The sequence below is a fragment of the Sebastes fasciatus genome, chromosome 18 (genome assembly GCF_043250625.1).
Source record: "Sebastes fasciatus isolate fSebFas1 chromosome 18, fSebFas1.pri, whole genome shotgun sequence".
Taxonomy (NCBI): Eukaryota; Metazoa; Chordata; class Actinopteri; order Perciformes; family Sebastidae; genus Sebastes; species Sebastes fasciatus.
In genome coordinates, this window is record NC_133812.1 from 26,806,660 (window position 1) to 26,818,905 (window position 12,246).

The 12,246-nt window shown below is 36.5% G+C and overlaps 2 long non-coding RNA genes across 3 annotated transcripts; one reads left to right on the forward strand and one right to left on the reverse strand.

Moving 5' to 3' along the window:
• The first annotated feature begins 3,869 nt into the window (after positions 1 to 3,869).
• On the forward strand, positions 3,870 to 7,953 carry LOC141756545 (uncharacterized). 2 transcript variants are annotated; one of them, XR_012591492.1, is made up of 5 exons: positions 3,870 to 4,047; positions 5,350 to 5,454; positions 5,807 to 5,929; positions 7,016 to 7,152; positions 7,254 to 7,953. It is a non-coding gene; the product is annotated as an uncharacterized LOC141756545 (long non-coding RNA). The 2 variants fall into 2 exon arrangements; XR_012591491.1 differs by lacking the exon at positions 7,016 to 7,152.
• Positions 7,209 to 11,333, reverse strand: LOC141756546 (uncharacterized). The gene is made up of 3 exons (XR_012591493.1): positions 11,236 to 11,333; positions 8,274 to 8,369; positions 7,209 to 7,308 (listed from the first exon to the last, which is right to left on the reverse strand). It is a non-coding gene; the product is annotated as an uncharacterized LOC141756546 (long non-coding RNA).
• Between the last annotated feature and the right edge of the window lie 913 nt (positions 11,334 to 12,246).

Sequence of the window (12,246 nt, forward strand, 5' to 3'; positions counted from 1 at the left end):
CACAGACTGGTTTTTATTATGTTTATTATAAAGCGTCTCGTGCCTGTTTGTGCAGAAAATGGGTCTAAAGGACGTCACACAACGGGGCAATATATGTTTTTGAACTGTTGTTTTTGAGTACTTTCACACAGAATGTGAATATTTCGCTTCAAAAAAGTGACATAATTTTTTCTCAGAACGAGGTTGATTATTCTGAGCTTTCTCACCGCGAATAGAGGCATCAACCAATCACGTTGTACGTGATTGGTTGACTCCTTTAGGGGGAAAGAAAACTGAAGATTCCGACTTATTCCGTACTTACATTTGGGTACTCGCCGATACCGAGTACCGATACGAGTACTTCTGTGTGCCAAAAGACCCTCATTAACAGCCAGCTGGAGGGTGTGAGCGACACATGGCAGGCTGGGGAGTCCCGCTTACAGGGTGGCGTGCCGCGACCGGCTCTAGGTCGGCTTGGAAAGGCTCGGGGCGAAGGTGGCTCGCGGCCGCAGCTTCAGCTTTAGTGCTCCCGGTGCGTCTGTCAACCACGTGGAAAAGGCAAAAGGCGCCAGGGGCCTGCGGCGATGTCGGCAACCCACCCGACCCGTCTTGAAACACGGATCAAGGAGTCTAATGCACGCGCGAGTCAGAGGGTGCAAGCAAAACCCCGTGGCGCAACGAAAGTGAGGCCCAGCGGGGTCGGGCGCATCACCTTCCCGTCTCTCCCGCACCGAAGGGGAGGTGGAGCGTGAGGACCCAAAAGATGTTGACAAGAGGTTAACGTTGCGCTGCTGTAAAGTGGTATCGGTGCTGTTTTGCGAATACGAGTACATGACCACAGTATCGGACCCGATACTGGTATCGGTATCGGTGCATCCCTAATTCCGACCATTTCGCTGAGAATGATGTTGAATCCATCTTTATTTTCTGAAGCTTGAGTCAGCACAAACCTATTTGTTGAACAACTGTTTCAAATCCGCATTGCTGCCGGTATGAATAGTTTTGATGTGAAATATTCGCAGAAGAGGATTTTGCATTTTCGTGACGATTAATTGCAGCTAATTAGCACAATATATTTTTTAAAACTACTGTTTTTTTTCACAAGTACTTTCACACAGAACGTGAATATTACACAGCGAAAAAGCAGCGTACTTTTTTTACAGATGATTTTTCAGAGCTCTTGCACAGCGAATAAAGTATTTTTCATGTTCGTGTTGTTTATTCGCCACGTCCCCGGTGAGTGACGGCCTTTAGAAGTCCTGCAGTATGTGAAGTCAGTGATGGGCGTTTAGCTGCTGTAGCTGTTTGTGTTTCCATCTCAGCTGATTATTTGTCCGTCCGTCACCGCCTGACATTTCAGAGACGTCCAGGCCGTAAATCCTCCTCCGGCGTCGACTGTGTCGGGAGATAAACGGCTATCTAAATGTCAGATGAGTGGACGCGGAGTGACGAGTCCGTCTGCAGGTTTAATCCTCTCTGGAAACACTGAAGATCAAAAAAGTTTCATCCCAAAACTAAATGAGAAAATCCACCAGAGAAAATAACACCTGATATCAGACTGGAGGGACGATGGTTGATTGACAGCACGACATCAGATTAAACCCTTTAAACGTCACATTCATGCTGTATACTGCTGCTAAACCAACGTCTTTTTAAAGTGTCATACAGAGATTCAACAATTTATACTTGAAAAACTTTATTTATTTTAATTAATTTTATAAATTGGATTAAGAATATAAAAAGGTATAGTTTAGCTCAGATGTAAATTTAACCATTTATTGCTGTTAATGTTTTTTAAAGACGCTGAATCGTCAGCAGTGACCCCCGGTGCTGACGGGTGGAAGGTGTGAAACCGAGGTGGAGTCGTCGCCATGTTTCCTCTCTCACTTCACTTCCTGTTACCTTTCAGACAACAAACGCCGTGAACGAAGCGCTCCTCGTTGTTTCTCCTCGTTGTTTCTCCTCGTTGTTTCTCCTCGTTGTTTCTCCTCGTCCATCACTGACAGGAAGGGGCTGCTGGGCGCCATGGCAACCAGGATGAAATAGCTTTTTATTGACACGTTTGTGAGTAAATTAGCCGTCGTTCAATCTGTCCTCCTCCTCCTCTTCCTCCTCCTCCTCCTCCTCATCTCTCTGACGGGTCTTAATTAGTGTTTGTCACATGACCTGCTCGCCATGGAAACACTCGCCGCCTGTTAACTATCAGCTGTTTCCTCAACTCTCCTCATCGATCTGTAAACTGTGATGGAAACACTTCTGATCTTTATATCTTTATTAAATCCGAACGAGGCTGCCGGTGGTTCCAGCGTCTCAGAGCGTCCTTCAGATATTTTTAAAATCATTCCTCAAATCTTGTTTTTACTCCAAACTTTCCTCTCTCTCTCTTTCCGCTCTCTCTCTCTCTTTGTGACATGACTTTATGGTTTAGTTAGTATTCAGTTGACGTGTCGTATAAAGCTGAACTCTGGCTGAACTCGTCTGTCACGGCGTTGAATAAAGCTCTGATCAAACAGGAAGTGAGCCGCGCTGCAGGTTGCCTCTCTAACGGCTGTCAGAGACACAAACCGAGAAATGCGTCGACGTTTAACGCGGAGCTGGAAACCAACATCGTTATTTATCTGTAGAGGAAGAGACTGAATAATAAATTATTTAAAGATGAAGTTTAAACACACAGAAGCTGAGAAATAAGAATCAGTTAACGTTAGTATCTTATCTAATCTGCAGGGAACCGATGACCTTTGACCTCACGCCTGCTCTGATTAATCCAAAGAGAAAGATGCAGCAGATTTCATAGATGTTATCAGACCTCAGTAATGTTTAATAAATGTTATCAGACGTCAGTAATGTTTTCAGAACAACAGGCTAATGATGAAATCTGGTGAACCTGAACAAACGTCACAGAAAAGTTGGAGATCTTTAATATAAAGTCTGTATTTTCTGTATCGGCGGCCACCAGGAGAGTCGAGCTGAAGATGTTTCAAACACCTCTGTTCTAACCTCGTTCCTCTCTCTGCAGACTCACCTCTTCTTCTGTGGTGTTCTGATCTCTCAGTGTTTCCCCGTAGACTTCCTGTTGCAGTCTGAGATCAGACGATGAAGACGATGAAGACGATGAAGACGTTCGCTTCCTTCCTGCCGTCAAGAGTCGTGCTGAGATGATGACTTCATAAAGACGGAGCAGCTGTAAATCCTCCGCCACCTTAAAGAAAATAATACAGAAATAAATAAGTTTGGGGAAATAAATACAGGGTGAAATGCAAAGTGAAAATCCTGCATAAATAAATAAATAAATACATATACATAGATAAATGCATAGCTTTTAAAAATAAATAAAATAAATAATAAATGCAAAAATACATGAATACATAAACGATAAATGCAAAAAAAAATGAATGGATAAAAAAAAATGCAAAAATGAATAAATACATAATAATAAAAAATAAATAAAAAATGTATAAAAATAAATAAGTTCGGGGGAATAAATAAGGGTTGAAATGCAGAGTGAAAATCATGCAGAAATAAAAATACATATATGTTTACATAAATAAATGCATACTATTTAAAAATAAATAATAAAAAAATGAATGCAAAAATATATGAATAAATAAAAAATAAAAGCAAAAATAAATAAATGAATTTAAAAATTTATAAAAATAAATAAATAAAAGGGTAAATAAATAAAGGAATTAATACAAAGATAAATAAATAAATAATCAAATTAAAACATAAATATCAATTTATGTCACATTTTATCAATTAGTTAATGGCTACATTTATTTTTAATATTATTTTAGCTACACTTAATGGCATATTTATTTATTCATTCATTTATTTATTTATTTATTTTGGTGCTGTTGCTGTTCCCACTGGAGGCAGCAGAGGCTCATAGACCTGATTAACTGCAGCAGAAGGAGACAGAGCTGCTGAGTGGAGAGCAGCATGGTGGATTAACAGCTGGAATGGAGGAAGAAAATAATAGTTAAGTCACTAAATATAACATCTTTTGATAGAAGAATCCTGCAGGAGGAGCTCAGACCAGAGACCAGAGGAAGACCAGGACCTGGTTCAGTAAGAGGACTAACTGCAGCATGGCTTCAGACTGATTCACAGTCAGCAAACAATCTTTCTCAAACATTTCACGTAGCAGACTCAGTTTTAAAGGTAGAGTGAAGACACTGGCATCATATGAAACTAATAAACCTGATGATTCCATCGGTACCAACCATTTTATACTAGCTTGTAGGGAAGGAGGTTAAATAACGCTCCAAAGTTACACACAATTTTGGCGAGGAAAAACTGTCATGGACATTTTCAAAGGGGTCCCTTGACCTCTGACCTCCAGATATGCCCACTTTATGATAATCACATTTTGCCATGTTATGATTTGAGCATATTGTTTTATGCTAAATGCAGTACCTGTGAGGGTTTCTGGACAATATCTGTCATTGTTTTGTGTTAATTGATTTACAATAATTAATATTTACGTACATTTGCATAAAGCAGCAGATTTGTCCACTCCCATGTTGATAAGAGTATTAAATACTTGACAAATCTCTTTTAAGGTTCATTTTGAACAGATAAAAAATGTATGATTAATTTGCAATTAATCAAGATTTTTAATGAATTGACAGCCCTACTAATTATTATACAGAATTTTCAGTAATTGAAGTACCTTAACTAAGCATAATAAATGTTCATTCAGCTCAGCAAATACTAATAAATGCCATTTTATTTATTTAAATCCACTGGTGTGAAACCTGAGGACATGTTCACTTGTCTCTTATCTCTTCACAATAAAAGCTCTGTAGTTTTCCTCATAGTTAGAGCTGCACAATTAAATCCAGATTTGATCAAAATCGCAATATTGTTTAGGAAGAAGAATATTTGTTAAAGGTGAAATGTGTCAAAATAGCATTTTAAATAAAATATTGTGATGCTGCAGAGACGTCCTGGTCTACACATCTTAGTTTGGTTCAGATCCCCTCAAAGAAATCACACCATAATAATTGTAATGTTTTAAATGAACATTTCAAGAACATGCTGCGTAACATCCGTTTACATGTCTGTGGAGGTGAAGCAATGCATCATGGGAGTTCTTACCCTCATATAATGCATCATATATACATTTTCATAGTCCAGGATTTAATTAGAATTTCTTTCCAGTTCTTTTTTTATTTCTACAATCAAAATATTTGATCCTTAATTGCTTCTAATTGTTGATGATGTGTTTTCTGACATCGAGCTGCTCTTTATTTAGACGTTCTCATTAATCCGTTTATTTAGCCGTTAATAAAAGATGTTTAACACAGATCACCTGCAGCTGTTTGAATAATTAAACCTCGTTGATGTTTCTCTAATTCTTCCCTGCAGGTGGTTGAAGCCTTCAGGCTGCCAGAGATCGGTCATTAATAATGAAGCTGGTTTGTGGACGGAGGAGAGGAAGCAGAGAGACGCTTCAGGACCAGAGGAAGACGGGTAGATAATCAGTTTCTCCTCCTGATTTTCTTCACATTTTCATCAGTCTGATGTCCTGAAATTTGACCGTTCATAAAACAAATTGCGTAAAATACACAAGTTTATTTTATTAGCAAAGAACAACACAAAAAGCCATAAGACAAAAATATCAAAAAGGTTTCAGAGAGCGTTTTTAGGATCTTCACGCTGAAGAATTAAACTTTTTATTAAAGGGGACCTGTTGTGTTTTTGTTTATTTTCTAGGTATATAGTATATATACGTGGAATAAATGGCAAGTGGTATGAATACAGTAGATATATACAGTATGTTCAGTAGGAACAGTATTAACAGTGTGTCTGATTGCTGTCACAGAGATGCAGACTTCAGCAAGGTGTCTGCTGAGGAGAGACGGCTGTTCCTGAGTCTGCTGGTCCTGTAACGGAGAGTCCTGTAGCGCATCGCAGAGGGCAGGAAGGCAAACAGTCTGTGGCCGGGGTGAGTGATGCTATTCCTGTTAAAGTATAATATATCGGAAAAAACAGTAAAGAAAGTCAAAGTACAGTATGTCGAAATATTTCACCAAAAAAAGTCATAGTATAGTATGTCAAGAAAGTGTCATAGTACAGTATATAAAAAAAGTCATGAAAAAAGTCAGTTTGTAGAAAAGTGTCATAGTATAGTTTGTCGAAAAGTCGTGAAAAAAGTCATAGTACAGTATGTCGAAAAAAGTTGTACCATAGTATGTCGAAAAAAGTCATAAAAAAAGTCATAGTATTGTATGTCAAAAAATAACACCAAAATATGTCATAGTATAGTATGTCTAAATATTTCATGAAAAAAAAGTCATAAAAGTCAAAAAAATAGTATGTCGGAAAATGTCATAGTATAGTATAGTATGTCAAAAAATTTCATGAAAAAAAAGTCATATGGCATGTCGAAAAATGTCACCAAAAAAAATCATAGCATGTTGAAAGAATTCAACAAAAAAAAGTCAAAGTATAGTATGTTTGAAAAATTTCATGAAAAAAATGTCATTGTATAATATGTCAAAAAATAACACCAAAATATGTCATAGTATAGTATGTCAAAAAATGTCATGAAAAAAAGTCAAAGTATAGTATGTCCAAAAATTACACCAAAAAAGTCATAGGATAGTACGTCGAAAAATTTCATGAAAAAAAGTGATAGTAAAGTATGTCGAAATATTTAATGAAAAAAGTCATAGTATAGTATGTCATAGTATTTTTTTTTTGGACATACTATACTTTGACTTTTTTCAAAATAGTATACCATGGATTTTTTTTCAACGTACTAAAAAAAATATATAGTACACGAAAAAAAGAAATAAAAAGTCATAGTAATGTTTGTCATGATAAAAATGAATTTGATTAAATTGTTAAGATAATACTTTATTGTCATTGCACAAAGTAAAGGTACTGAGACAACATAATGCAGGATGTACAACAAAAAACAGAATAAAATATTGTATGTTGAATAAATGGCAATTGGTATGAATACAGTAGATATATACAGTATGTTCAGTAGGAACAGTATTAACAGTGTGTCTGATTGCTGTCACAGAGATGCAGATTTCAGCAAGGTGTCTGCTGAGGAGACGGCTGTTCCTGAGTCTGCTGGTCCTGGAACGGAGAGTCCTGTAGCGCATCGCAGAAGGCAGGAAGGCAGGAAGGCAGGAAGGCAAACAGTCTGTGGCCGCGGTGAGTGATGCTATTCCTGTTATAGTATGTCGAAAAAAGTCATAGTACAGTATGTCAAAAAAGTGTTTCCTCTGTGCGTTGATTGGTTTCTCCTTTAACAGTGATGCTGCGTCCAACACTCAGTCCTTTAACCAGCTCACCTCTGAAGGGAACACTCTGGAAAAACAAGATCAAGCACTACGTCAAGAAGCAGGTCTCAGATCAGCTGAATAAGGAAAATAAAGACAGTCAGAAGAAAGAGCACACACTGACAGCTGTTGTTGCCTGTTGGGCTGCAGTTTGCCATGTTATGATTGGAGCATATTGTTTTATGCTAAATGCAGTACCTGTGAGGGTTTCTGGATCAATATCTGTCATTGTTTTGTGTCGATAATTGATTTTCAATAATAAATATATACATACATTTGCATAAAGCAGCATATTTGTCCACTCCCATGTTGATAAGAGGATTAAATACTTGACAAATCTCCCTTTAAGGGACATTTTGAACAGATAAAAATGTTTAAGCTTTCAAACTGAGTCCACTACAACCTCCAAATGATCGAAGGGTTAAATTAAAAAATCGCAAGTTCTAGTTTTTACATGTCCTATTTGTCCACTGCACAAATGAAGCTCCTCACAGAACATAAAGTGAATTGAACTGAACTAAATTGTGTGTTCATATCAGCCATGGAACATTAAGACTATTTAATTAAATTAACTACATTTGGGCGCCTGGGTTAGCTCAGTTGGTAGAGCGGGCGCCCATGTAACAAGGCTTGGTCCTGACCGCGGCGGCCCGGGTTCGAATCCGGCCTGTGGCCCTTTCCGCATCCACCCTCTCTCTCCCTCCTTTCCAAGACTCTATCCACTGTCCTCTCAATAAAAAATGGAAAATGCCCCCAAAAAATAACTAAAAAAAATAAAAATTAACTACATTTTTCAGAGAGAAAATTCAACAGGAACACAGGATGCTTCCTGCTCCAACTACCTCCTTTAATATGACACTCCACACACACTGTTCAGATTTAATAATGTAGGTTTGATTTGTTTGTTTGGTTGTTGAACATGTGAAAATGTCTCCTGATGTCACATCATTTCAACATAAAGAACATTATTAATAATCATGTGACAGGACTCACCTGCAGATCAGACGCGTCTCGTCTACCAGGAGCTTTGTAGTCCATCAACACAGACACTTCACCCCTCAGCTTGTCTGTCAGGCATCCTCCTTCAGTCTGAAGTGACAGTGAGACACAGAGACAGACTGGTTTATTAACCAGTGATCAACTGGGCTGATATCTGATGTTTAATCAGCACCAGTTTGTTTACCTGCTGGAGGTGGAGCCTACAAACACAATTATTGATCGTGGTGAATTTAAATTATTGGGATAATAGTGAATACCTTCATAAGTGACTTGAAAAAAATGTCGAGCTCGCTATCATGGTAGAGAAGAAAAAAATATGAATAAAATGTTTTCGCTAATAAGGACCCTCAGCGGCCTAAAAGCAGGAAGCTGCTGTGTGGCCCGACAGCGAGCAGAAGCAGCAGCACATCACCTAGACGGACTGACTGAGCTCCTATAGACTACAAGAGGAAGTTGCCAGCTGCATAAATAAAACCATATACCTACATAAATACATTAATTTAAAGATAAATGTGTAAACAAAACAAATACAGATACATTTTACTAATATTTTACAAAAATTTTGTGTGATAACTTATTATTTTTCGTATATTTATTAATGTTTTTTTTTATATGTTACTAATATTTTTACGATGTTTTACTGATATTATTTGGAATTTTAAAAAAAAATGGTCTCATACTTTACTAATCTTATGTTTGTGGAGTTTGGGGAAATAAATAATTTGTGAAATACAAAGGGAAAATCTTGTAGAACTGAATACTTAATTAAATAAATGCATAAATACATAAAAAATAAGTGTAAAAATAAACAATAAATAAATGCATAAATAAATAAAAGGTAAACTCAAACAAGAGTAAATAAATAAGGAAATTAATAAAGATTAATACACATTTTATCAATTAATTAATGAATACATTTACTTTTGATATTAGTTTTGCTATATTTAATGACATTTATTTATGGAGTCATTTATTTATTTATATTTTATTTTGACAGGTTCCGTCCTCCATATCAACACACCTCCTCACTCAGGTCAGTTTCTGTCCCTCTTAAAGGCTGATGATATGTTCATGTTGTGTGTCTTACTTGTTGCAGGTTTAAAGTTACTTGTTGAAACATTTCGGGGAACATTGAGATCCCTATACGAGCAGACAGTGATTCTGACATTTTGACACTGGATGGAGCCATTTGTTAAGAAATTCATCTATTGTAATGTTTCACTACTGTGTAAATCCATTATTTTACTTTATTGTTTTCCTTTAATCATATTTTATTCAGAATCTATTGATTTATTTTATTACCTTTTCATTTTGTGTTTTTAAACCTGTCAGACTGAAGAACATCATCATCCATCATCTCACTTTAATCCCATCTGAAGACGTCATTGTTAATAAAATATGAATAATTCATTAAGTGTCTTACAGTTAATTACCTTTTTGTTTCTGTTTTAATTATCTCATTATATTTGGTATTATTTATTCATGCACTGAAAGAAGGAAATCTCTTGAAATGAAGCTTGAAAAATAAAAATAATAATTATAAAATCGGTTATCAGCATATCTTATCAACACCATGGGAGGAAAAGAATAAACATCTCAGGAACACTATAATTAAGTGGAGATTTAGGGTCAACATGTTAAATAATAGATATCAGCATGAAACTTCCCCAGTTAATTAGTGACATTAAGACAATTATTTTATGTATTACAAGTTTTCTGAAATTTTATGTTTAAATTTGTAAAGGCATTATCTTATTAAATATGAGCTAATTTGAATAAATTTCCAGGACAGAAATGTGAACATTGGATAAAACCAAGTTCACAATTCTTGTTTAATTTTGTTGACATATTACAGTCAAAGGCTTTTACAGAGGGGATTTTTTATATCTCTTTTAATCACTCCATAAATCAGAAATTACAGTCAGACTGTTGTACTTTTTACTCCACTACATTTATCTGATAACTTTAATTACTTTACAAATTCAGATTAAAACAAAATCTGATCCACTAATAAATGTTGATGTATTACTATAGATTAAACCAACAGCAGTATATATAGTCATGAGAATGAGCTCCAACTTAAATATTAATAAAATAAAAAATAGTAAAAAATATCCAAAAAATATTAGTAAAATATCCCCAAAAACATTAGTAAAATATTGTAGCGACCCTGGTCAATGAAGCTACGAGGCAGGAACTGGTTTCGCTGGTACTTTATTCCTCAGCTTGAACACAGGTGACTGTGGGCCGTAACCAACACCAAAACAACAAACCAACTAGTTTACAGCGTGCTATCTCCATTAGCAACTCACTCATCTCCCGCTTCTCGTCTCCCCGCGAGCCCTCCGCGTCACTCCCTCCTCAAGCCTCTCCCAATCACAGGTGGCTATCTTCACAAAACAATGTCAATGCTGCGTTCGCTGACATCATGTAAACCTGGCTTACTACAGTAACAGAACTTGTAACTTAACAGTGGACCCCACATCACCCAGTCGTTACAATATCAAGAGAAATATTCGTAAAATATTTAAAATATGAATAAATGATCAGACAAAATATTAGTAAAATATGCAAAAACGATTAGTAAAGCATCAATTTTTTTTTTAAATATACAAAATAATATCAGTAAAATATCCTAAAAAAATAGTAAAATATCAGAAAAATATTAATAAATTATCAGACAAAATCTTAGAAAAATATGCAAAAAAGACTAGGTAAGTATCAGACAATTGTTTTAAATATCCAAAATAATATCAGTAAAATATCCTAAAAAAGAGCTAGCTAACTAGCTCACTAGCTAACTAGCTACGTTAGCTAGCTAGTTAACTAGCTAACGTAGCTGGGCGACATTCAGTCCCAAACGCCCAACAGAGCAGGTAAACATGCAACTTGATGAATCTCAATGTTCTATTTCTATTTATTGAACATTAATGTACAATAACATGTCTGAACTTACCAGTTAAAACAGTTAAAACAGTTAAAACAGAGAGTTCCTGTCTGAGCGGTCACCGCCTGGTTCACCGTCTGAGAGGAGGAAGATCAAAGAGTAGAGAAGCAACGAGATGAACTTCCGCTGTTTGTTTGACAAAAGCCGCTGCCGCAATTTTTTAATTATATTTATACTATTTTATTGTTCAACAACTATATATAAATAACAAATAAATAATTATGTATTATTAAACTACCACTGTACATATATTCATGAGAATGATCTCCACCTTAAATATTAGTAAAATAAAAAATAGTAAAAACATCCAAACAATATCACCATTGGCGGCCGGTCAATAGAGGGCGCTAGGGCTATGACAGCCACACACAAAAACACATTACTACTACTAATACTACTAATACTAATAATATATTATACAAATTGTCAATATTTGTGTATTTAAAATATGGAGTGAACCCAGTAATATGTGTAAAACATGATAGAATATGCAAAATATATGGTTTTCCTGCACATCCCTGCCTCACTTCTGTCTGTCTGTCTGTCTGTAGTTCAGCCAGCTCTGGGGCGATGGAGAAATCGCCCCGAGCAGGCGGGTCTATGTAGCAGCTTAGCCAATAGCTGATTCAAGCTATGAATGATTGACATTAAATTGAGCCAATCAGCGTCCTCCAATCTGATACGAGAGGGGCGATTATTTTATCACCCAAAACGAGCGTCACGGGAGACTTTGACCAATCACAGGTAACTTCATTGAGAGAGCGTTCCTATTGGCTGTGCTCCGGTCATGTGACCGGAACTTCGAGTTCCTTCACCAGATTTCACAATGGCAGCGGCGGCGACACAAACTTTCTCATTTTACAGCTAAACCGTGCACTACAAGATGATCCTGAGAACATCTGAGGAGACAAATAGGCATTAACGTAACAGAATATTGATTCATATCTGATCAGCGCTGCCTAGTTTGACCGTTTGGTCGGAGTTCAGAGTACAGCCGGCTCTCATAGACGGTTGCTAGGC